Here is a 22,992-nt window from a genome sequence, read left to right on the forward strand (position 1 = left end):
TTTTTTATAATTATTAGATTCTTTGCCTTAGAAAGAAAAGCCCTGTGGAGATATTATCACTTTCTATTATATCTGATGGTTCTTAGAGTGATTTCTGTAGACTCCTATTACAGTTTCATAGTGTCCTATTGATTTTGTTTCTCTTAAGGGCTTTCACACCAAAAGATTGTATATAATATAAAGGACAATAAAAGAAATTGCTAAGCACTAAGGATTATTATTCTCTGTGTTTACTGTTGTACCAACTATATGAAAAAAAGAAAAAAAAAAGGCTGAGACAGTGTACTTATGACTACTGGGATTTGTAGTTTGTCCTGGTAAATGTATGCTGACCTCCAACCATCTGAGACAGTAAAATCAATAATAAGAAATCCACCCACCGTTTATTATACCAAAATTGTTATGCGGGATATATATTAAGGGAGAACATTTCATCTACAGAGTGCACTGCATCATGTTACATATCTGTACTTTTTTGAAAGCACCTATCATATTTGTGTGGATATTATATTACTCTGGCATAATAGCATTGCACTGGCATTCCAAATTCAGTATTTTTTTTCCTTACAGGCTATATTTATGGCCAAAATAGCCACAATTTTCTTCACATAAAATATGAAGTGTAATCTAATCTTTCTTTCCTGACAGAAGAATATTGTAATTCCATTCAGTTTTCAGCCATTCTTTAAAAAGACTGATGATGGAATTTTGGAAAAAAAGTACAGTAATTTCTTTTAAAATAAAACTGGTCAATGTTTTCTAGGTTATGAAAGTACTTGTACAATTGTAACAAACGTTGCTGCTAGTCCTTCAAACTTCCTTAAGTTATATGAGCAATTCTTACTCAAGTAAGGTGTCTCATTGAATGTGGATTAGCATTAGTCTTGGATGTAGTGAAGATGATTTTGTGTTTCTTTTGCAACAAAATCTTGTTGGAGAAAAACTTGAAAACTCTTTTTGTTATTATATGGCATTGGTGATTGGTGGTATTGATGAAACAAAAACTTTTCCCAATGTCACATGACTTTACAGACTTGAATGGGGTACCATTGACTCATCAGTAGAACTCAGGTTGACATTAGAGACGTCAAGAAAAAAGCCTGATATAGGAGTTTGGGTTCTGAAAATTGATGAACAACTACAATTTTAAGGAAGACTAGCGGATATCCTCCACAGATCCAGAATCTATAGTAATCATACAATGACCAAATATACCAAAAAAAGTAGATATTTTTGAAAATATTGGTTTTAGTATATAGCAAAAGTTTATGACAGTATTCCCTTGAGTGCTGTATGAAAAAACTCATTAAATTTTATTATGATTCATGTGGCTTTGCAACTTTTACATGGCTATGAAATGGAATGTACAATGCAATTAAATAACACAATGAAATGCTAGAAAAAGAACAATATAGTCTCTTAAGTAAAATAAAGTGTTACATTTACTTAGAAACAACAAAATCTAAATCCTTGTGGTTATTAAAAAAATGATGTTATACACAAGAGTTGCCTTTTCAGTTCCTCAGGAAAGGAAGTGCGGATAATTTAGTTGTAGACTTCAGTATCCAGGGAAAGAAAGAAAAAAGCAGAGTGGAGTAATAACAAAGTGACCTCATTTACCGAGATAGAAATGGACTGTTTACCCTTTGATGTAAAGAATCTCCTCCTTCTTTCAAATGAGGACATACTTTTTATTTACAGGTTTGTGAAGACAGCAAAGTAAGGAGTGGGCAGAAAATGCAGATACTATACAACAGAACAATTTGACAGTTTCATAAACAGAGCTCCTGATGAAAAAAAGTTTAATTCCGTTTAGAATATTTTCTCAAAATATATTATTGTCCTTTGATTATTAGTTTTTTAAGGGCCTCATTGTAGCCTGTAAGTAAGACATGACTCAGCTCAAGAATCAGAGGCATCAGGATGATATTGCTATGGATTATACTTGCTTTCCTCCCTCCCCCTCTCTCTTTTTTTTTTTTTTTTTTTTTTTTTTTTTTTTTAATTGGGTAATTGAATACGTGCTATAAGCAAACTGGTATAAAAGGTCAGAGCATGAATTAGTCTCCTCTTGGGACACTTCGCTATGTGTCCTTGCAGCTTTTAAGGACATTTCCACTATGTTTAAGGAAATGGAGTGCAAACGTGGGCATCGACCATTTATTTTCGGTTGAATCTGCCTCCTTGGTTTGCCCTCCACAACACAACAGGAAACCCAGGCAGCCAGTAGCCTACAAAGGAACTCTGATAAATAATGTTTGCTGAATTTGCTTGTTGTAAGCAGGCCGTGTGTAATGAATAAGCTGTACAGAAAGGGAAACCTTTAGAAATGAAGATTAAAATATGGCCTAAGGTTAATGATATATTATTCAAAGTTTCTTTTCTTCGCTAAGGCATAACTTGGCTTACATACACTGTAGTTATTGAAATTACAATACAAGAAAATATTTCGGTGGAGGAATTATTGCCAATATTTAAATTTAGAGAGAATGTGAAGTACAACATGCAATTTAAAACTCATTAAAATTATCTTACTAGTTATTTCTTTTACAAAAGGATTTGGACTGGATTAATTATATCATGACCAAATGTAGAGAGGCCAATGCAATGTTTTGCTGATATTGTCCTTTAAAGTTATACTGTAACTCTTGAGTTATGCTGCTCTACATTCATCCTCTCTTCAAGTTTTTACTTTGAATCATTGTCTTTGTGTATGTAAAAATGTCTGTAAGAACAGACTCACGATTACTGCACTTCATTGGAAGAAAGAGTTCTGAGAAAGGCAACACATTTTTATTGATTGATTTATTATTCATGACAAAAGTTCTTCTTCTCATATAAAAACCTGCACAGCTTGATGAAATTTGGCCCACGACTTGCATCCGAGCCCCTTCTTGTGAACTGGGGAATCCTGTGAGTATCAGAAGGACTTGGCACCCTCATTAATGGGTTTTATTGTGTCAACTCAGCTGAAAGAGAAAGATGAAAGAGAAGGAAAAGCCTACAGACATGTGGTCTTGCTGTAGATGCTGGTTCTTCAGCATAAAGAGTACAAATATAGCTTGAGCTTGAGGGCTGCCTGGGTTTCTGGAGAAGCTGGGACCAAGGGTGGAGCTGGGAAGCCAGCCTGGTTTGTCTGCTCTTGCTGCACCAGCTATGGGCTGGAGAGCTTAAAAGTTTTGATGTCAAAATCTTCTCCTTTTTGTCACGCATCTTGGTATTCAAAAATTATCCAAATCTTAAACCCAAGAATAAAACAGGTTAAAAGGAGTGGGGAAAAGATGAGCTGTATGTCTGCCTTCACATACAGCCCAACCAACACAGATGAGTCACTGTAGAAGTCTGGTAATTTTCTGCTAAGCAATAAATTATTACCTTAGCCTTCACTGGAAATGGGGGGAAAGTCAGCTAAAAGTGTTTGAGAAAAATAATACCTCCTACCTGTTTGCTGCATAATAATAGACATAGCTACCTGAGATGAGTCATTTTATGGTTGGTCATGGTGGGAACTGAATTAGCATCATCAATTCAGTATTAAAATCAAAATAAACCAGCTCTATTCTAAATGAATGTTTTTTCCTCCATTTGGGAATATTTTCAGGTGTTCTTTTAAAAGGAAGTATTTTACAAGAGATTCAAACTGAATGAATAAGTAATATGTCATAATAAAATGTCATTAACTTCATGTTTTAAATCTGAGTGGAAAAGAGAAAATAACACTGTTATTATTCAGACTTAAGTTTAGAAAATTAGAATTTAAGGAAGTGAAATAATCTACCACTGAAAGTGGTAATGTGTGGTTGGTTCAGAGGCCCATGAAAAAATTCTGAAGTAACTTTAAATATTAATGAATTATTTATTTGCTGTAAAAATAAATATTGTTATATCATTACATTTTAATATGACAGGGAAGGTTTTCTTTGCAGTCATTTTAGAGTCATGCAAATTTATTATTTTTTTTTTTAATTTTACCATGATGGCCGAAATCTTTTGATCAGTGATTTAACTCTCTTTTTCAGTTTCTTCTTTCCTCAGTTTGATTTCTATTCCTCCTCCTTTTGTAATTAAAAAAAGAAAAAAAGGGGGGAAAAAAAGGAATAAAACAGAAAATAGAAGAACCAGTATCTCAAAATTCTCACTTTCAAAAATCAATACATTTCAGTTTTCTGCTAAATTTAAAAGTCAATTAACCTTTCTGGGCTTCCAGTTTCCCCTGAAAAGTGTATCATTTTGCCAGCTCAAATCATGGTACATTTAGTAAATATACATCTGCACCACCCACCTCAAGCTCTCAAACTGGGATGATGCCATTTACAGGAACAGTTATTCTGAAATTCTTATTTGCTGCTTTGTTTTCTCAAGTGGATGGACTTTCAGACCAGTGGTCTGACTTCATCCAGTTTCAACAGAGGCATTTGAGCCTCAGGGGTAGTAAGTACTTCCTGCAGGTTTTGTGAAATAGGTGGATGAGTGAGAAAGACATAGTGAAACCCCTTATTAGACATCATCTCCACCATGCAGTTACCCCCCTGCGTTCCCTGGTGACTTGCCCCTGTTTGTGTCCGTAAGGCAGCCTGATGGCTCTCCCCTTGCAGACTCAGGCACAGAAAAAGATGAACCACTGATGTGATTTGGTTAAAAAGCCAATGCCTTGCACAGCACAGACCTGTTTCTTCAGGTGCTTGTGAACTTCTTGCATTGCAGATGACCTACCAAGGCAGAGGAAGCGTTGGGAGCCCCACGTTATAGAGGGGCTGTGGTATAGATGGAATGACAGAGGGAAAGGGGTTGACTGCCTCTGAAAGTAACCTCATCCAGTTTCCAACAAATCCAGTGAAAAAATTGGGATTTTTTTTTTTTACTATAGCTGCAGTCATCAACACTAAAGCTGGTAAGAAAAAAATAAGGAAAAAAAAAAAAAAGACACTGGCTTCAATGATGGAAAAATTAAGCCCTTGACCTTGACTTTCACAGTCTTGCCCTGACTGACTGAAGAACATCGAGTGTCGGGTGCAGGCAGAGCCCCATCCCAGCACTGACAGCTTGTTGAGGATCTGGCCTTTTAAGCATAATTAAAAGTTTGCAAGACTAAGGAAAGGGCGTTGGACTGTGACCCTGAAGATGTGTAGAAGTGTTTAAAGAAGGTTATCAAAATGCATACTACAGGCTTTACATCATTTTTAATGTTGTCAGGTACATGCAATTGGACAACCAATGTATAGAAGCTCAAAAACATCTAGGTTTGTAATTTTGTGCAGGTGTATTGAAAAAGCAATATATTGTGCTGTCCTCTATTATTAAGAAAATTTATGATTACAAGGTAACTTCTATGTGATACAAAAATTTGTGTAAAGACTGACTTCAATTATTATTCAGCACATTGACCAAGCATTACCAAAAAAAAAAAGCTAAGCAAACCATATCGAACATCTGTCTCAAAAATGTTTAAATCAATAGTAAAGGTAAACTTTATTTGACTTGTAGTCACAGTCTAATTCCATTCCCAAATTTTCCACAGGCTAAGTAATTACAATTAATGAGTGATTAATGCTTTTACTAATAAGAATTTTGTTGAGCAACTGAATATAACATACTTTCAAAAAATCATGGGGAAAGGCAGGTTAAAGCGGTATTTCACAGGTTTTACAGACAGATCTATAGCAGAAAATGGATTATTATTTGATCATTTCTGAAATCTGTCTTACATTTGATTTATGACTTTATAGTTTACAATTTTCGTTTATTAGGGTTTTTTTATGCTCATAGACAAAATTATTTTCTCATTTTCTGGGAGTAAAACCATACAATTCTGTCTTGAGCTGATATGAGAAGATATTTTTTTTTTCTTCAGAAGTATTTCCTGTATTAGCTAATGTCTTCTGTTTTTTGATTATGCAATTTTATTTCAGTTTGAATCATATTTGTTCTATACAGCTACGGTTTCTTGAGTTTTTTTAACTAAAAGTAATCTCAGGAGACATTTGCAGCATCTTAATAACACAATATTTTCTTTTAAAATGAGGCCAAAAGTCTCCCATTTGATTCAGGTAAAAGCAGAATATAGAAATTTTGGAATATTTTACATCACAGTCATCCAATTTGGTATCATAAAACCAGAAAAAGTAATTTAAAGTAATGGATGGAGATATTCCAGTACATTTGACCTTATGAAAATCATTGTGGTTTAATTCTTTTCTTTGTTATTTATTTGCACGGTTTCATCAGAGTGAAGGCATTCTGGAAAAATGCATCAATTTCCTGAACTGAATATTTTTCCAATGGAAAAGAATTCCTATTAAAAATATCAACTGATTCTACTGCCTTCCTATAGTGTATATCTTGTAGTAACAGGCTTTACTGTCTTACCATATAAGATATAGAAAACACTCCTAGATATTAAATAAATGCCCAGGCTGGTAGTTTACCTGATCTGCCAGCCACTTTTGATTTTCTTGGTACTTACCCAAAGTTTTTATTCATCCTAGACTGGCTCATGCTGGCAGCAAACACATTATTTAGACCACACAGCGGCTGTGCCGTTCAAAAAGGAAAGGCAAGGGGTAGCCTCCTGAGCCACCACCTCTGTTCCAGGCTTTGTTTGGACTCGAATGTTTATTTATTTGAGGAATCAAGACATGACAGAAGCCCAGAAGGTGAGCAAAGAACTTATGCTGTAACCTGGTGAATTAGGACTTTAGATCTGTGGCCATGCCTTGTTTGGATATGATTATCTCCCAAATATTTTACAGTTACATCCCAGCTCCATGTGGGAGGACTCCAGCCCTCCTGTCCTCTTCCTTGCCTGTTTTCCCTTGCAGCCTGGCTGTCCTCTGCCAGACCTGGGCTGGCAGGTGACCAAGAGGATCCATTACACACGCACAGACTCGGACACATGTGGACAAAGCAATGGAGGTGAGAGATTCTGACACCAGGGCTGAAGTTAACCTGCAATAAGTCCTTAGGAAATTTCCCAAGGAAATAACACAACTTTGTCCAGCCCATCGTCTCCTGGGGCTCCTCAAGATCAGGTGATTTTTTTTGAAACTAGAAGTTTGTCAGGCATACGTAATTGGGCTAAAAGAAAAAATACATGGATTAAGTGCTGCGGCCTTTGTTACATAGCTCAGATAAAATTAGACCCTGCATGTGGTACATTGTTCATTTGTACAGATGTTCTGTGGTAACAAAACAACAGCAGTTCGCAATGGTGTGGAAAGTTTTCCCTGTCCACGTACCAAACCTGTTGGGATTTTTATTATTTTAGAGCCTACTACTGCTTCTGAAACAGCTAACAGGTTTTACCTTTTAAGTTCAGTACTTATTTAACATTAACACTATTATTTATTTTTTTTTAAATTCTGTGCATACTTTGAAAGTTTCATCAGTATTCTAATGAGTTTCCAGGTTGCTGATTCCTCTGTTGCAGAATAACTTCCACTGGAGAACTTAAAAGGCATCTCTAATTTCTGCTACTGTCAAAGACTGGATAGGTCCAACATTTTACTTTGAAATTATGTTCTTCTTATGAACTGCTTATTAGGCAATTATATGTGCTGTTTAAGCTAGAACTAGCTAGAAATTGAAATAAAATTATTTTTAAAAGACTCAGTGGTAGTTCTCGTTGAAAGGCAGTTATGACTGTGCGGCTGTCAGATAGGGTTTAGAATAATGAGACACACAGGTAATCAGCATGAACTGGCAGGAACATTTTTTCCATGATTTCATTCCAAGGGGACCTGATTAGAAAAAATATTACGCTTATTACTTTTGAACGAGCATTTTGAGTAGGCTTGGCTAGAAAGAGAATTACATATGGCATTACCATTTCAGGCGTCTATAAACTGTAAAATATAAGTAAAAAGAGGAAAATTACTTTTTCAAGTATTATCATTTTAGCAGGCCAGGTAGCCAAATGTTTTTACTACTTAGAACTTTAATGTGCTGCTCTCAAGTTGTGAAAAACATTCTAGTTGTGACGGGCTCCAGTATTTGCAAAACAAGGACCGTACAGATTAAATGCAGGGAGTAGGCACAAGGTTGTGATTTCTATCATACCCATACAGGCTGGTGCTTTCTTGTGTGTTCTGAAACGTTCAGTCTACTCTTTGGTTATCATTTCTCATTTACACGGCTCCCTCCATTTAGGTGGGTCTCAAAACACTCCACAAGCCACTTTGTGCAATGAACTCTGCTGCTCTGATGTATTAGGAAGTTCTTGTTAACTTTGAGAACACAGAAAACAGATTAACATACAATGGAATGAAGTAACAGCAACGAAGACATCTGAGTTCGTAATGCTGTGACTAGCCTACCTTGGCACAGGGTAGGGGAGATGGAGGAATATGGCTCTGCAATCCTTTGTTTCTCTTGCCACTTGTGTTGCAGTAGAGCTCAGAAGTCCTAAATGAAGCCTGCCACATAAACAGAGGGTAAGGGAGGAATTAGCACAAAAATATACAGTGATTTCAGCAAGGAAAGATGGAAGATCATTAGCAGAACTGGAGGAATAGCTGGAATCTCTTGATTCAGCATCCGTTGCCATGAACACTACGTCATGCTCCCTTGCCGAGGGATACTACGATCCAGGCGCGATGCAACTTGTGCTGCTGCAGGAATGCAGAGCTGTTGCTCTTGTGACACTGATTGCTTTCAAAATTGCTTTCACTGTTTTGTGTGTGTGTGAAAGTAAGTGAAAAGGTAAGCAAAATTGAAATATCATGGCCAACTCTTCAGTCAATTATTAAGATTGTCTTAGCAGATGAAATTTTTAAACCTTTATAAAATCCACTTCAGACTGTCACCTGTTCTACATCACTGATGGAGTTCCTACAAGTAGCTACTAAAGACTGCTTTATCACCACAGTAGCTACAGTCCGCAGGCAAACACAATTCACACTGATCTAAGTAAGAATAAAGACTGATCATTCCCTTTTGACTTTTCAAAGAAAGAAAGAAAGAAAGCATGATGTAAGGAACCACCAAAGCTCCCACAGATTCTCTTGAAGGAGCAAAGAAGTCGGTGACACATTTGGAAACACGAAGCTGAGCTACAAAGCCCTCTCCTTTTTAAGATCTGTGGATGTGACTCAACAATGCTTTTAAGACTGAAATTGTAATTATAAACTAAAAAAAACCAGCTCACAAAGGGGAAAAAATGGGCTGTTCAACATGAGCTAGCTACCTGAAGTTATGAAAAGAAGAGCCATCATTAATTTTAAGACATAATGAGGTGCCGAAGTTGAAGAATATTTATCTGGTAGTCATGTCCTATGTGCTTCCCTATTAGTTTAAGCTGAATAAACTCAACACACCAGTATTACTAACAAGCCAACAGAGCACCAGTTGCCCAGAGCATCAGATGGGTAATGAACTATAAAATTCATCTCAATAGGTGAATCAGTTGCTGCTCCACACTTTATCCAAATAACTTAGGAATGCTGTTGGTAAGCCAAAGATGTTCTTCATTAAACAAAAACAAAAACAAAAACAAACAAGCCAACACAAAAACCCCCAAAAACAAAACCAACAAACAACAAGCAAACCAAAAAGTATTTGAAAATGCTGAGGCATACTGCTGGGGAAGGCAGGAAGGTATAGGTGGCCTCCCTCAGTGCAGGTGACAGCCTTCACCCAGCGCACTGGATGTCAGAGCATGTCCAGACCCTAGCTCCCCGCCATCAACCAAGCGAGCTGGGCTCTGCTGCTGCAGGTGAACAAGACTGAACACAAACAGGAGATGAGACAGCTGGTGGCAGCCAGGCACAGGCAGGACTGTCTGGAGGTAAAACCCCCATAAAATGGGAACTGTGCTCCTGGCCAGGAGCAGCCGGATTCATTTCAAACCAGTGCTGCCTTCCTTGAGCTTCGGAGAGAGAGGAGGACTGCTGACATCTAGTGTTTTCTGCTTAAACAAATCGTCTGCTTGTACTCTTCAGGAGCAGGAATGTCTGGATTTGGTTCCAGCCCCTGGCTTGCCCAAGAGAGAGCACGAGGTGGCAGGCTCCACGACAGCAATTCAGTGAGGGGGTTGCAGTCCTGAACTTCCCTGTCCCTGGTGCCTGGCCGTATTAGCAGTGTTTCTAATGTACCTGTCCATTTGCACACCAAGGCAAAGGGGACTTCGGGGGGAGCTGAATTTGAATATTTACTTTCTTTCCTCCCCTGCTAGTCTTACCTTCTTGAACCAAGAAGCAATTTCTAGAATAAAGATCACCGATCAATGCAAGCGGCAGCCAGGAAAAGGCACTAAGAAAAGTTTTGCCTTGCTGCCTCCCTTCCTAAACCCAATAGCAATCAAATTTTACTGTTTGCTTTGCATACAAACCAAAACAAAACAAGCTGGAAAAGAGTGCTTCCACAGATATCGTAGATGCAGTAAGAGCACATAAATATTGTATGTTCTCACTGTGATTGCCACTATGCTTCCTTTTAACCAAACATAATTCTTCTATAATAGTTTCATTGGAGAATATGTTTTGTCTCCCTACGCAAGTTCATTCTCTTTACTCTGTCTATTTACAGTTTGTGCACGCTGTCTGATTATGTTAGGACTGTCATTCTGTGCTGTCATTATTATCTGGATTGTTTTGTTAGCTCTGTTGCTGTTAGACTCATTATTTTCAGCCTGCTAAATGTCCTGACCTAGATTTGATTGCCTACCAGGTGACTCATTATTTAAATTAACTGGTAGATCTGCATCAGGCATTACAATCTAATTCCTTGAATTAGATTGCCCGCTGATTCTTCCTCTCCAGATGATTGATAGTTTGAATGATTGTCATTTATGAAAAAAAAAAAAACAACAACCCATAAAACAAACCAAGCCTTTATATATGAACCAGTATTTAACTATTCCTTTTCTTTTAAGAATCCTCAAATTTGTTCTTGGGGCCTCAAATAGATGTAGCAATGTGGACTATAATTTTTACAGTGGAAAATATGGAGACTTTAATAATTTGCCTGTAATAAGCTTTGCTGAAATATTTATAGAAAGATCTTGCCTGGCTACAGTTAAGGGTCTCTTTACCTGTACTGCAGATGCTTTGACATACCAGCTGCAGGGAGACCTTTGTGCTAAATGCGGGAGGAGACAGTAGCTTCCCTGCACATCTCATGCAATCTAAAGGTTACATTGAGAATGCCTTTTTTGCAGTGATGGATGACTGCCTGCACGAGCTGTATCATTATTTTGTATGGGACATCTAGTGCGAGTACTACTCATCAATGAAAATAACTGGTTCACAATCTGTCTCTCAAAGATAAGACACGAAAAGGACATAGACCTCTGAAATGATTCCCAATCTGTTACCTTAACCACGAAACCATTCTGAAGAGGATATCAGCTTTCCTTAATGTGTTTGTCTAGAGAAGACATTTTGCATAAAGAAATGAACTATTTAAAAAACTTTGTAATCATTACCCTTTATAAAATGATTTTTAAATGCATCGTTCTTGCACCATTATAATTAATATTGTTTCCAGCTGACAGTTGTTTTTGACTCTGCAAGGTCAACTGCTAAATTGCTGCAGTCACACTAAGCCCTAAGCCTGTTAGTGTTTAACAGGACAGGAGTTTCTTCCCTGAAGTTTCTGCTTTTACAGTGGAAGGGATGAGATTGCCTATCACTCTGCTAAACGCTGCTCTACCTCTTCTTTTTCCCTAGAGCATTTCTTCTCTTGGTTTTAGTTTGACAGTTTTGAGTGAGGTTAGAAGAGTTCATCTTGTTTACAGCTTCTCTGGATAAAAGTAATGTATGTGTATATTCATGTACTAAAGCCATAAAAGGTTTATGGCTTGGGGATGGTTTGCTAACTCATGGAGAAAACTTTGCCTCCATTCGTGGTCACAAGGTGCCGAGAAGAGGAGTGACGGTATTTTTATGTGATGGTATTTTTTATTTTTGTAGTTGAATCTGTAAAAGGACCAGAATCCATCATTACCACCAGGCTAATAGAAACCCCTCAGCACGGCAGACATAGCAATTTCTGTTACTCAAAATGAGGGTGGGTGGGGAGCAGGCAAGCAGTCAGGCTCATTGCTGAATAGTCTCAGCTCAGTGAACATGCAATCACAGGCCTAATTGTAATCAAGTAAGTAATCCAGGCCCCAATCCATAAAACACATAAGGGTATAATTAACATTAAACAAGTGCCTAGTCCTATTAGGTTTAATGGAAGATAAGCATGGACTAATGTTAAGCGTATACTTTGTTGAATGAGGACCTACCCAAATCTCCAAGAGTAGCAGCCTTAAAATTCTTGTAGGGTAAAAAGGGTTTTTTTTCTTGGGTGTAGACTCTAGCAGATTGCAAAACCTGGGGTGTGTAAGAAATGTGTGTGTAGGGCATGTATAAATATAGACAGAGGATATGATAAAAAGCAGTGCATTTAAGCTAACTTACATTCCCCTGGGGAGCATAAGGCACCCCGTGTTTTATTTTGTGCTCTATGAAGTGTGAGAGGAGGTTAAGATGTTTCTGCTTGTTAAGACAAGAATAACGCTTGTGTGAAGGTCTGCTCCGTGGGAAAGGAGCTACTCATAACATTAAGGACTGATGTGACTAAAGCGAAGGGGGCAAAGGGACAGTCCCCAGAAGCCAATAAGCAGTGCTTGGGCAATCTGATTTAAAAGCATCCTGTGTTTTCCAGCATCCAAAGGGAGGCCAGAGAGCCTGTGTACTTCAGCATTTCCATTGCTGGCTTTCAAAATCATCCCTTACTGAAAAATTACATGGATATTAAACCAGTTAGAAATTACAGGGGAAAAAACCAGGGGAAATCGAGTGGGAGAGATTGGCAACTTACTACCAGTACAGTCGAGAACACAGGAATACGCGTTAGCTGGTGATTGCAAGAGACATAAACTATCAAACTGTTCTGCACAGCCAGGGTAAAGACTGCAGAATTAAACATTAATGCTAAGCTGCTTAAGATGAACGCTGTGATTCCAGACTGTGTACATTAGAAAGGTTGGCAGAAGACTAATTTCCAAAGAAGAGAATGTTTTAAAAATTAAGCATAGCCATCAATAAATCAGCCAAGCTTAAAATAAAAATAGGGGTTTGGATATACTCTGACATTTGAATATAATATAGCTATAAGAAAAAAGGTTTTAGAGAACTATGTTCCAAAGTAGTCAACTATTTCTTACACTTAATATCTTTATACTGGAGATTGTGTTTAAAGAATTGTAACCAATGGTATAGTTCGTGGATTTGTATCAAACTTCATACAGTACTAACACTACAATAACGATTTCTCTTAGCATATATATACCAGTGCAGAACTTCAGAGTGCTTTACCAGCATTATTTAATGACATGCATAATAGCCCTTTGAGATGAGTATTGTAGAGATGGAAAAGCTGAGGCATGGCAAGATATTTCTTAAAGCTATTTTGTGAATAAGCGGAAGGGTAAGAATTAGAATTTAAGAGGACTTAGTTGCTCAAAATGGCTAGGGATCGTCTCTGTACAATGGTTTTCAAAAGTGATTAAATTATTAAAGTGCTTTCATTCAAAATGCAAATCACACGTGTGGGCTCTAGCCCACTCTGATGTCTTTGGCCTAAACTTCTTCTTTTCACTGATGAGGGCTAGATCCTCAAAGAGGCTTTGTAATCTGGCCCCTTTTAGCGAAGCGCTTACATCAATAAAACTACACACGTACAAAGTTTAAGTACATGCATTAACGCCTCCGTGGATTAAAGCCATACGGTTCAGCACCTTGAAAAAGTGAGCTGTAAATTTATGTTTTAATGTCATATACTGCTGAAGACAATTAATTTTTAATAGCCAAGGCATTGTTTTTGACACACTTCCTCCAACATAAAAATGAAGATCTTGCTAGTCACATCCTTTTGCTTATGGGCTCATCCAGTACTGCTGAGCCTGCTCTGTGCCAGGCTGCTAGCTGGGTGATGCACAGGGGTTTTGGGGCATCAGGCATACAAAAGCCACCTTACAGCCCTTTTCCAGCTGTGCTGAACTCTGGCCCTGGGAGAATTTGTAAAGGCTCCTGTTGTTGGGGAGTTACACCTAAGCTGATGCCATTGTTCACCCAAAGCCTAATGTGAATGTTGGTGCTCTCTTTTCACAGAGATCAGCAAAAGAACAAGAAGCGGCGTGCGATCCGTTTTCAGGTACCACACAATTTCCCTTTCATCTTACTTATGGGCCTTGAATCCAGGTCACACTTCACTGTAATAATGAAAATTGTGTGGGGGCATATATATTTATATTTTCATATATATGAACAAAAATTGTCATTAACTTATCTGTTTTCATAAGTAAAACAGTTTTGTTGCTATTTTACTGTTATCCCACCCATATTTCAACTTTATACGCATTTCTTAAGCAGTTATCAACACGGTATCTGAGCGAGCATATGGATTCTAGCAGACCATGTGAACTGCCTTGAAGGCAGTCAGTTCTGTGCCTTGAGTTTTAATTACAGCAAGCAGACGTTATTTGTGACGTTTTGGTTTAATTGTGGTTTTAATCACAAACTGTTGCATCTGACTATGGTGGTTGTTTTTCTTCTTTCTGGAAATGACCAAGCAAAGAAGTGTCCCTTTCCATCTGACTTGCAATTTAAGGAATTATTTTCTTATTTCCTCTTCTGGTAAGAATTTTTCAGATCTTGTATCTTGCTTTTGAGAAAACTGTACTTAAAAAATGCAATACTCTTAGGCTCCCAATGCAAGATGTCCCAAGTGTGACAGACCTGGCATACAAGATGACAGTAGCTGTCTTTAGCTCTCCATGGAGATAAAACGGAGATAACATAAAGCCATTCTGCTTTTCAATCAGAGATGAAAAATATGATTCAACAGTACATGAATCTGAACACTTCAGGGATGATTTTTTTTCACTGGTTCTTCTAGAGGATGATCAGCTATGTTGGAATTTACAAGTCTCTTGTTTCATATTCAGCAATCTTAATATTCAGTAAACTCTAGTATAATTTATGGTTATTAGCCTAGCTGCTTTTGTGACTAGATCCTGAGGTCAATGAGCTCCTTGAGCACTCGTGTAAGAGGTATTTGCAGTGATCCTTACAGTAATCACTAATATTTGATTTTGAAAACCAATAACGTTTCTCTTTTGATAAGGGATTCATGCTGTTCTAAGGAGTTGTGTTTCCATCTTAAATGGAAAGCGTTTACTTTTGACTGATGAGAAACACTTTTTTCCTGTTTTGTGGTAAATCCTTTGTGCTTGAAATAAGTTCCAAATCAAAGTGAGAAAACCAAATGCAAAAGTTGAAGCAAAACAAAACAAGAATATTCAATGGCAGAGTATCAAACAGAATTGCTGCTGTATTTCAAAATGTATTGATAATATTAATCCAATGTATTCAATTTTTATTCATGTTTCAATATTGTACTAAATTTGCTGTATACAGAATATGTTAATTCTTTTGGAGACCTCTGTATGAGTCTGATGGGATCCTCTGCATTTTGCCTGTCGCAATCTGGAGGAGAGTGATTAGCAGTAATGTTCTGAAGGTAAAGACTCCTCTCCTGGGACATGTTCCTGGCACGTGTACCTGCCATATGGTCATGTGTCCAGATGATTGCTGTGCTGTTCTTGGACACAGGCAGGAATTCAGGATATCTGTTTCCCAGTACAAAGAGATCTCCCATGTCTTTTCTACGGCAGGAATGTTAGAAGACAAAGTGACCGGCAACTCTTACAACAAAACTTCCACTTTTCCTGCCCGTTATGTGCATTTATAGTCAGCTCCGGACCATGTCTGCCTGTGGAACTGAGGCTTTCTCTTGAATGATTCTCTGGGATATTCCCAGGCACAGTCCCTAATTAGGTTAGTTATAGCTATAGCTGTACCTACCTCTAGTTACATATAGATTAGTGAAAATGTTTCCAGGTTTCCATGCCCTAATTGTGTCCTTCAGATGACAGGACAAGGTTTAGGCACTTAGCAGTTTTCCTCCCCCGACCTAGTTTCCATGAACGAAAACTGGCAGACACGGTTTGGAATGGAGTAAAAGGCTGTCCTGTTCTGGTTTTTAAATGGTAAGGAAAGCCAGATCCTTGGGTATGCCAGGGCACAGCGGCCCTGTCAGCTTGGTAGCGACCTTTCGTTAGTTCTTTCATTAGCTAAAGCTGTCTGTGCTCTGTGAAGGGGTGACATCTGCAAGGACCATCCTCTGAAAGCGGCATAATGGGCTACGTCCTAGCTCAGATCCAAAGCAAAGGCTTATGTGACACTGGTGTGCTAAGGATACAATGAAACCTAAAGGCTGGCCCTTATTTTCTTGGCTGTATCTGGCCAGTTTCTGGTATCTTAATCTTCTCAGGAATGGTGGGTGCAGTGCCAGACCTAAATCCAGCAAATGAGATATTGTCCCAGTATGTCATATTCTCTATAAAGTCTCAGCCATTGCAAAGCAGAAGCAGTTTTACAACATATGCAGAATACAGAAGGATTTAGGAAGAGGGCAGGTAGGAATAATTTAAAGAAATTTTCAACATTTTCTCATGTATTTCTTCCCAGGCCTAAATCTTTCTGCGGGATCCGCACCTGGTAGTGTAATTAGCCAAAATCTGCAGCAGTAGCCACTTAAGCTACCAGGTTTCAGAAGGACTGAATATTTCTCAGCCTCCTCAATACATTTTTGCAAATGTGCAAAAATGGGATTACTGGGACGCTTTGTATGAGTTGCTTTAGCTGTAATTCCTGAAGAGTTTTTAGAGCTGCTAATCTAAGAGCTCGTCTCCGGAGGCTGATGACTCTAAAGCTATCTTACCGATTTAAATACCTCTCCCTTAATATCTAGGGTCGGGGTTAGAAATGCCACTTACCCTTTCCATCCCCTCCCTGCTCTCTGAGAAGGATGATAAAATTACCAGGAGAGACAGATAAAAATGAGCAGAAGGGTTAGGAAGAAGGAGAGAGGTATTTTTCCTTGCTCAGCCCAGCTTGCACTCTAACAGGTATTTACAGTCTCTGGCTCATGGTGCTTGTACTCAACTGTGTCAATCTGCTTCTATCCACAGGCTGACTGTAGCTAGGAGCAAGACTATTTATCTTTCTTGCTCTTACCCTTGTCTGTGTCCCCACACATTAAGGATGTTTCTCAGGCAGCACAAATATGTGTGAAATCTCTTGATTGCCTTTGCCCCTTGTGAAAAGGCGTTGTATGCTCTTGTCCTTGACCAGCTATTGTTATGCCTTTCTAGCTGGCTGATGAATTCTCAGAGCACAAGCACAAATTCTGATGGACTGAAAAAAAGAAAATAAAAATAAATACATATATGCTCTGTACTGGCAGGTCATAGCTCTTGGTGACGTTGTCTGCCAGAGAGCTGCCCAATGCTCTGGATTTTCATATTCATGGCCTGCCTGTGTAGCAGCTAGTCCCAGGTGCTTATGGACTCCGGGCATCTCTTCTCTGTCTTTGCAGATCAGTGCTATTGCGTGAGGAAGGACAGTGCTGTACGCTATTCGTAAAAGTCACTCTTCCCAAAAGGATCAGCAACATCACCGGCACCAGTACCTTTGCACAAGGTGTTTCCAGTTCTCTAAAACAATAATTTCTCACAGGCATTTCTTCCTCATCAGCTGCAAGGATAAAAATCTGTTGGTTTGGGTTTTTTTTGGTTTTTTTTTTTTTTTTTTTTAATGTGCAGAATTTTTGCGCAAGAGCTAAATACTTCTTAAGAAAAGACTTAAGTGGAAGCTTGGGGGGAGACACAAATTATTTTCAAGTTGTCATGTTCCTCATTGCCTATTTAATTCCTGATACAAATGGAGCCTTCCACAGATATTAATCAGGCTAAAGAGATTTTTTGGTGCTCATAGACTGCTCACAAAGCAGAATCATGCAGGTTGCAATTTTATGTTCAACACCTCTTAAGTGATAAAATAGAACATCTTCAATTGTAAAGAACAGTACCAGGAATAAAACAGTATCTAGAGTTTATAGAGGGATAATCTGTAAACAAAAACACGACCGTTAGTTACCTTTGGGAGACCGATACATCATCCCGGCATTGCCTTGAAATAAGTAGTTGTAAAATTTCTGAGATAGTTTGTGTAATGGAGACTGCCCTTTTTCTAGCCCGTACGCATAACCAGTGGAACTAGCAAAAAATGTCAGGTTCCTTGTTTGTAAAAAAAATTGTACTGAAAATCAGCTTCAATTTATTATTATTCTAGCTCTTGAAGGCAGTTATTTAAACCTGAGTGGTTAAAGCACACTTTAAAGATAAGAGATAGAAAGCCTTCTGATTTTTCTGCGTCAATGTCAGTGGAACAATGTCATTTTATATCAGGGGAACATCTGTCTGTCAGTGATTACAGATTCAAAAATCAAGGTTTGACTAAATTAATCATTTTTATTTTGGAAAAAATGTCTGTGAAGTATCACAAAGCACAGACATTAGCATGCGTTACGTCTCTGAAATCTTCACTTCTGTTTTTTTCAAATGTATTGGGAAGAGCATTATAGATTTAGTCCTAACACTGTCTTCAATAGAATTGTGAGCTAACTTGTGTTTTACAACTGTAATCAACAGAAGCCTACAAGGATATGTAGAAATACTGGAGAAATATTGGGAAATAGCAAAGAAATACCTTTGTAGATTGACAAAATTTATAGGAAAATAATATCCTGAGGCTGCATAAATTCACCTCATATTTCAAATGCTTAATCCAAATAATAAAGTTTTAATTAGGAGAAAGTCTTGTAAGTTCTGTGCAACTCTTTCAAACTTTGTGATTTTTTTCTGGCATGAGAGCTTCTCCAGTAGACATTTTGAGAACAGTTGCTGCCAAAATATGCTGCATGCATTCCCAGCAAAGCATTTTTGCAAATGTACAGCCATAATCCAAATTAAAGATGAGAACAGGGCATAATTAATTCCAAAGCAAAAGCAGAGGCAACAAAAATATTTGGAGTGCCGTTTTTTGTTAAGTAGGGAGATAATCAAATATATGGCAGCTGAAGTTAAAGGAAAAAAAGCTAGGATAAAAAGATGTTAATACGCATTTAGCAATGTAGCAAAGAGCTAACAGATGGGGTAAGGTCAAAGAGAAGTAGTCAAAGGGTTCAGGTCAGCTCTGGGACCTCTGTATTAGGGAATTCAAGGCTCACAACAAGAAGGAAGTCCATGAAATCTTGTTTTTGACTTTATCTACTGCCTGTGATCTTACAGGGACAAACATGCACCCACCAGATTGAGCGTTTTCCTTTAAATCTATGAGAAGCTGGTATAGGCTCTGTGTTGACTCTGTCGCATCACTGTACTGGTTCATTACGGCTAGATGGGTAATTACTGCCTTTTAGATATCATCGAGACTTTGTCTAGAGTTTGCTTGTGTGCAATAACGTGATCTCAAGGCAGCAAAAATGGACCTTTAACAGTGGCTGGCTGTGAATACAGCTGGAGGGGGATCTTCATCTCCCCGCCAGCTGTGCCTCAGGTGTCAGTTCCAGCAAACCCTTTAGTCAGGCTCTCATCACGTGACTTCTCTCATTTCCCTATGGCTGATTATTAAGCTGTATGAAATCCTTGACAAGACCTCAGTTAGTGGTCTGGAGGATGTCAAAACTCTTGAACAAGCAGGAAAACCTTATGCAGAAGCAGTTTTCTCGCTCCTTGGTAAATTTATGGCAGATCCACATAACTGCAACACCCAGATCGCTGGTGAAACAGCCTAGCACTTTGTTTTTCCCCAGACCAGACCTGGGGGAAGGAGGACTTTATCTATTTATGAAGCAGCACCAAAGGGAGTAAATCACATATTTCCACTCAAGCTTTTCATTACTTTGGGAAAAAGTTTGGCCATGCTAAAAATACTTGAGCCTCAGTTTGTGTTTTCAATTTTTATTGTAAGCTAATGCTTCTTGTTGTTGTTGCTCAGAATTGTGCTGCTCCCTCATCACCTTATCTGGTGTCTGTCAAAAGCAGGTGTTGGCTTCAGAGGCATGTGCAGCTCCTATTGAATTCAATGGCACTTTTTAACGACAAGATTTCAATTATGTGCTGTTAATGGCCCATCCATTCTGAAAACACCTATTGCTTTCTCTAAGTCTTCTCTTAACTCATCCTAGTATTGACTAGGTTTATCTGGAAAAAATTGCTGAGCATTCCATCAGGATACCACTTACCAGCGTAGCCTTTTCTTCACTTGATGTTCCTTAATTGTTATTTTAGTAAAATTCTTATCTATTCTACAGTAGTGCATGTACCACTGTACTTCTGGCTGTGCATGAATCTTAGAAGAAGGTGCAAAACTTTGACTGCAGCGATATCCCTTAGAAAATATTGTCAGAATTTGAAGTCATACCTCTGGGAGAAGCCAGGAAGGCTGGTGAACTCCAGCTCGTAACCCAAATGCCACCAGCTCTTAAATGCCCAGGCAGAACAGCCATGACTCCCCACATTTCACATTTCACCCCAAAGGATGCCAGCACCTATAGTACACAACCTTAAAGTGGTTTCTTAAAGTAATCTCTCCCCACAGAGAGTTTAAAAACTGTGTCAGTGCTGCTGGGACTGCTACCTTTTCAGTTCAGGGGGTCTGATGCTACCAGGGTGGGTGCCTGGGCCACAGGTAAGAAAAACGGGCGAAGTATGAAACAGCCCTGGCTCTCCCCTCCGCACGACAGAGCAGGGTTTTTCCCTTTCCCCACAAGCCTTGCCTGTGGACTGCGAGCGGCGGCCTCCTCCCACCGGGCATAAAAAGTCGAACATGTTAGGCCTTCAGACAGCGGCGAGTGCTGCCGAAAGCTCGCAGCCTCCCCAACGGCAGCAGCTGAGTAAGGACAGCACATCATCTCCCTCCTCCAGCCGGCCTGCGGAAAATGGAAGTCTTTCACGCTCTCACCTTGACAGATCTGGGTTAGCAGGATCCCTGACAGCCCAGCTGTCTTGTGTCCCCGTGTCTCTATTTGGACGCAGACAGCATATTTTAGGAGGGGCAGAAAGAAGAACAAGAGCAGGTAATTTGCCCTTCTGAAAGAGCTGTGGTTTGATGAAATCCTGCCAAGCGAGCGGTGCCGCGCTTTCTGCTGCTGCCTTGTCACTGTCAAACGGGTTCACGTTCCTGATCCGTGGCTGACAGTCTGCGAGGCAGAAGCAGGAGATGTCCCTTTTTTCTCTGTTTACGCGTTTCATGTACTTGCTAATTACTTCAGAGGATAGTTAAATGTTACTTTGCAAACCATATTATGCAAGGTATTGGTTTTGTCTTTGTTCTTGGCAAATGTAGTGTGTTGTTACTTTTGGCACAGAACATCGACAGTAGTTTCTGTGCCGGCTGTTATTATTTATTTATCAGTTCAGTTACTCCACTGTGATAAGGCAAATAAAAGGTATTGTCTTTGGCCATAGGGGACAACATCACATTTGGATGCTTTTATTTACTGATCAATCCTTATTAATATAAATTTCTAGGTTTTAGTCAGAACATTTCCCCACTCATTAAAAATGAATGGTTAAAAAAACCCAAACCCAAACAAACCAACAAAAACCTGATTGCACATGGTACTTCAAATCAGTCTTTCCAGACACAGGGCAGGTAGAAGTTTTCACGGAATATTAGTTCATTTTGCAGATACTAAGCAGCCTCACACCTCAGGTCAGAGTACTCCTGTGTGACACATGAAGGTCACCTTCTGAGCATGTGGCATGGAACCTGCACATGCACAGACTACTGCAGTTGTTTGTAAGTGTAAGCGATGGAAGCAGGACATTCTTCATCCTATCTCAGTGTTATGCACTGGCACACTCTGTGAGCAGTGAACCATGGTCATAAAACCTAATTTTGTCCTGCACAAAGTTTTCAAAGACAGGTTAAGCAGGAATGTGAAATTTCCCATCTTTGGCACTCCTGGCAGGATCCCAGGGTGTTCCACTTACACAGATGTAAAAGTTCTTTAGCACACTGTAGCACTTCCCACACAGGAATAAGCTCTTCTAGAACATGTATGTGACAGCTCCTGTTTGTTTGCCCTTTCTCCGCAGTTATTTTATATTCCTTTATTAAGGTGTGACAGAGCCAAGTGAAAACTGCTGTAGAGAGGGATGGCTGGCTTGTGCCTGCAGGGATGGAGCAGGCATGGGGGTGGGCACCGGGGGCTCGACATGGCAGGGGCTTTGATTGTTAAAAACATGAAAAAGAAAAAAAAAAGGGGGAAGTGTAGTGGAATGAAGCTGGGCTAATTAGCATTGATAATATACAACTGTGGGTTGGCTTCAGGGGCGGTGGGTTGGCTGATGTAGATAAGGTGCAGCTGGGGCTGGTTCTGGTAAGGGGTTGAGAGCCAACGAAGGGAGAGCAGCTGAGGAAGAAGAGGAGAGGGGAAGAAGTAAGAGAAGAGAGAACACATGCCCTGCATGAGGTGGGATGAGGTGAAGGCAGCAGAGGGACTGTATGAAGAGTATGTTGGTATGAGGTGGTAAAAGACCTTGTTGCATCTTGATGGTTTTGAGAGTGCCGTGACAGGGCTCCACTGGGATGAGCCTGGAAGCATGGGGGGTAAGGTTTGGGGCTAAAGACATGCACACTAAGGACTAATATAGATGTACCTTTAGCTTAGTCTCTGTGGAAATATCGCACAGATGTGTCTGTGTCCAGATCCCCCCTACCTGCCAATTGCTGTAATATATGGAACAAAGTCTAGTTTGTTATTCTAGCATGAAGTATTTTTCACATTAATCATTGTATCCCTGAGGCCCACTAAAGTCCCTATGCTAATTTGAATTAATCACTCCATTCTGAGCAGATAGCTCATGGTATAGTCTTTTATTATTCCCATAATTTGTTTTGTTTTGTTGTTGGGTTTTGGTTGTGCTTTTTTAAAATTTTTTTTTTCCTCTCCTTCAAATATATGGGAGATGCCAAACAGAAGCTGGAGGTAAGCAGGCAGCCACAGAGCCTATGCGCGTGGGTTTCTCAGCTACGTTTATAAATTGCCAAACAACGTGGAAGATGCAGTGGTTGCACTGTGAATGCAGCAATC

General features: G+C 39.1%; 1 protein-coding gene across 1 annotated transcript in view; it reads left to right on the forward strand.

Annotated features, from left to right (window-relative positions):
- Positions 1-22,992, forward strand: part of KYNU (kynureninase) — a 152,261-nt gene that overhangs the window by 37,862 nt on the left and 91,407 nt on the right. The window contains exon 1 of the mRNA XM_080399692.1: positions 1-22,992. This exon is cut by the window's left edge and continues 37,862 nt beyond it; it is cut by the window's right edge and continues 31,180 nt beyond it. The gene's annotated coding sequence lies outside the window, so the exon portion shown is untranslated.

The sequence above is a fragment of the Falco punctatus genome (genome assembly GCF_963210335.1).
Source record: "Falco punctatus genome assembly, chromosome: 8".
In the NCBI taxonomy this organism is placed as follows: domain Eukaryota; kingdom Metazoa; phylum Chordata; class Aves; order Falconiformes; family Falconidae; genus Falco; species Falco punctatus.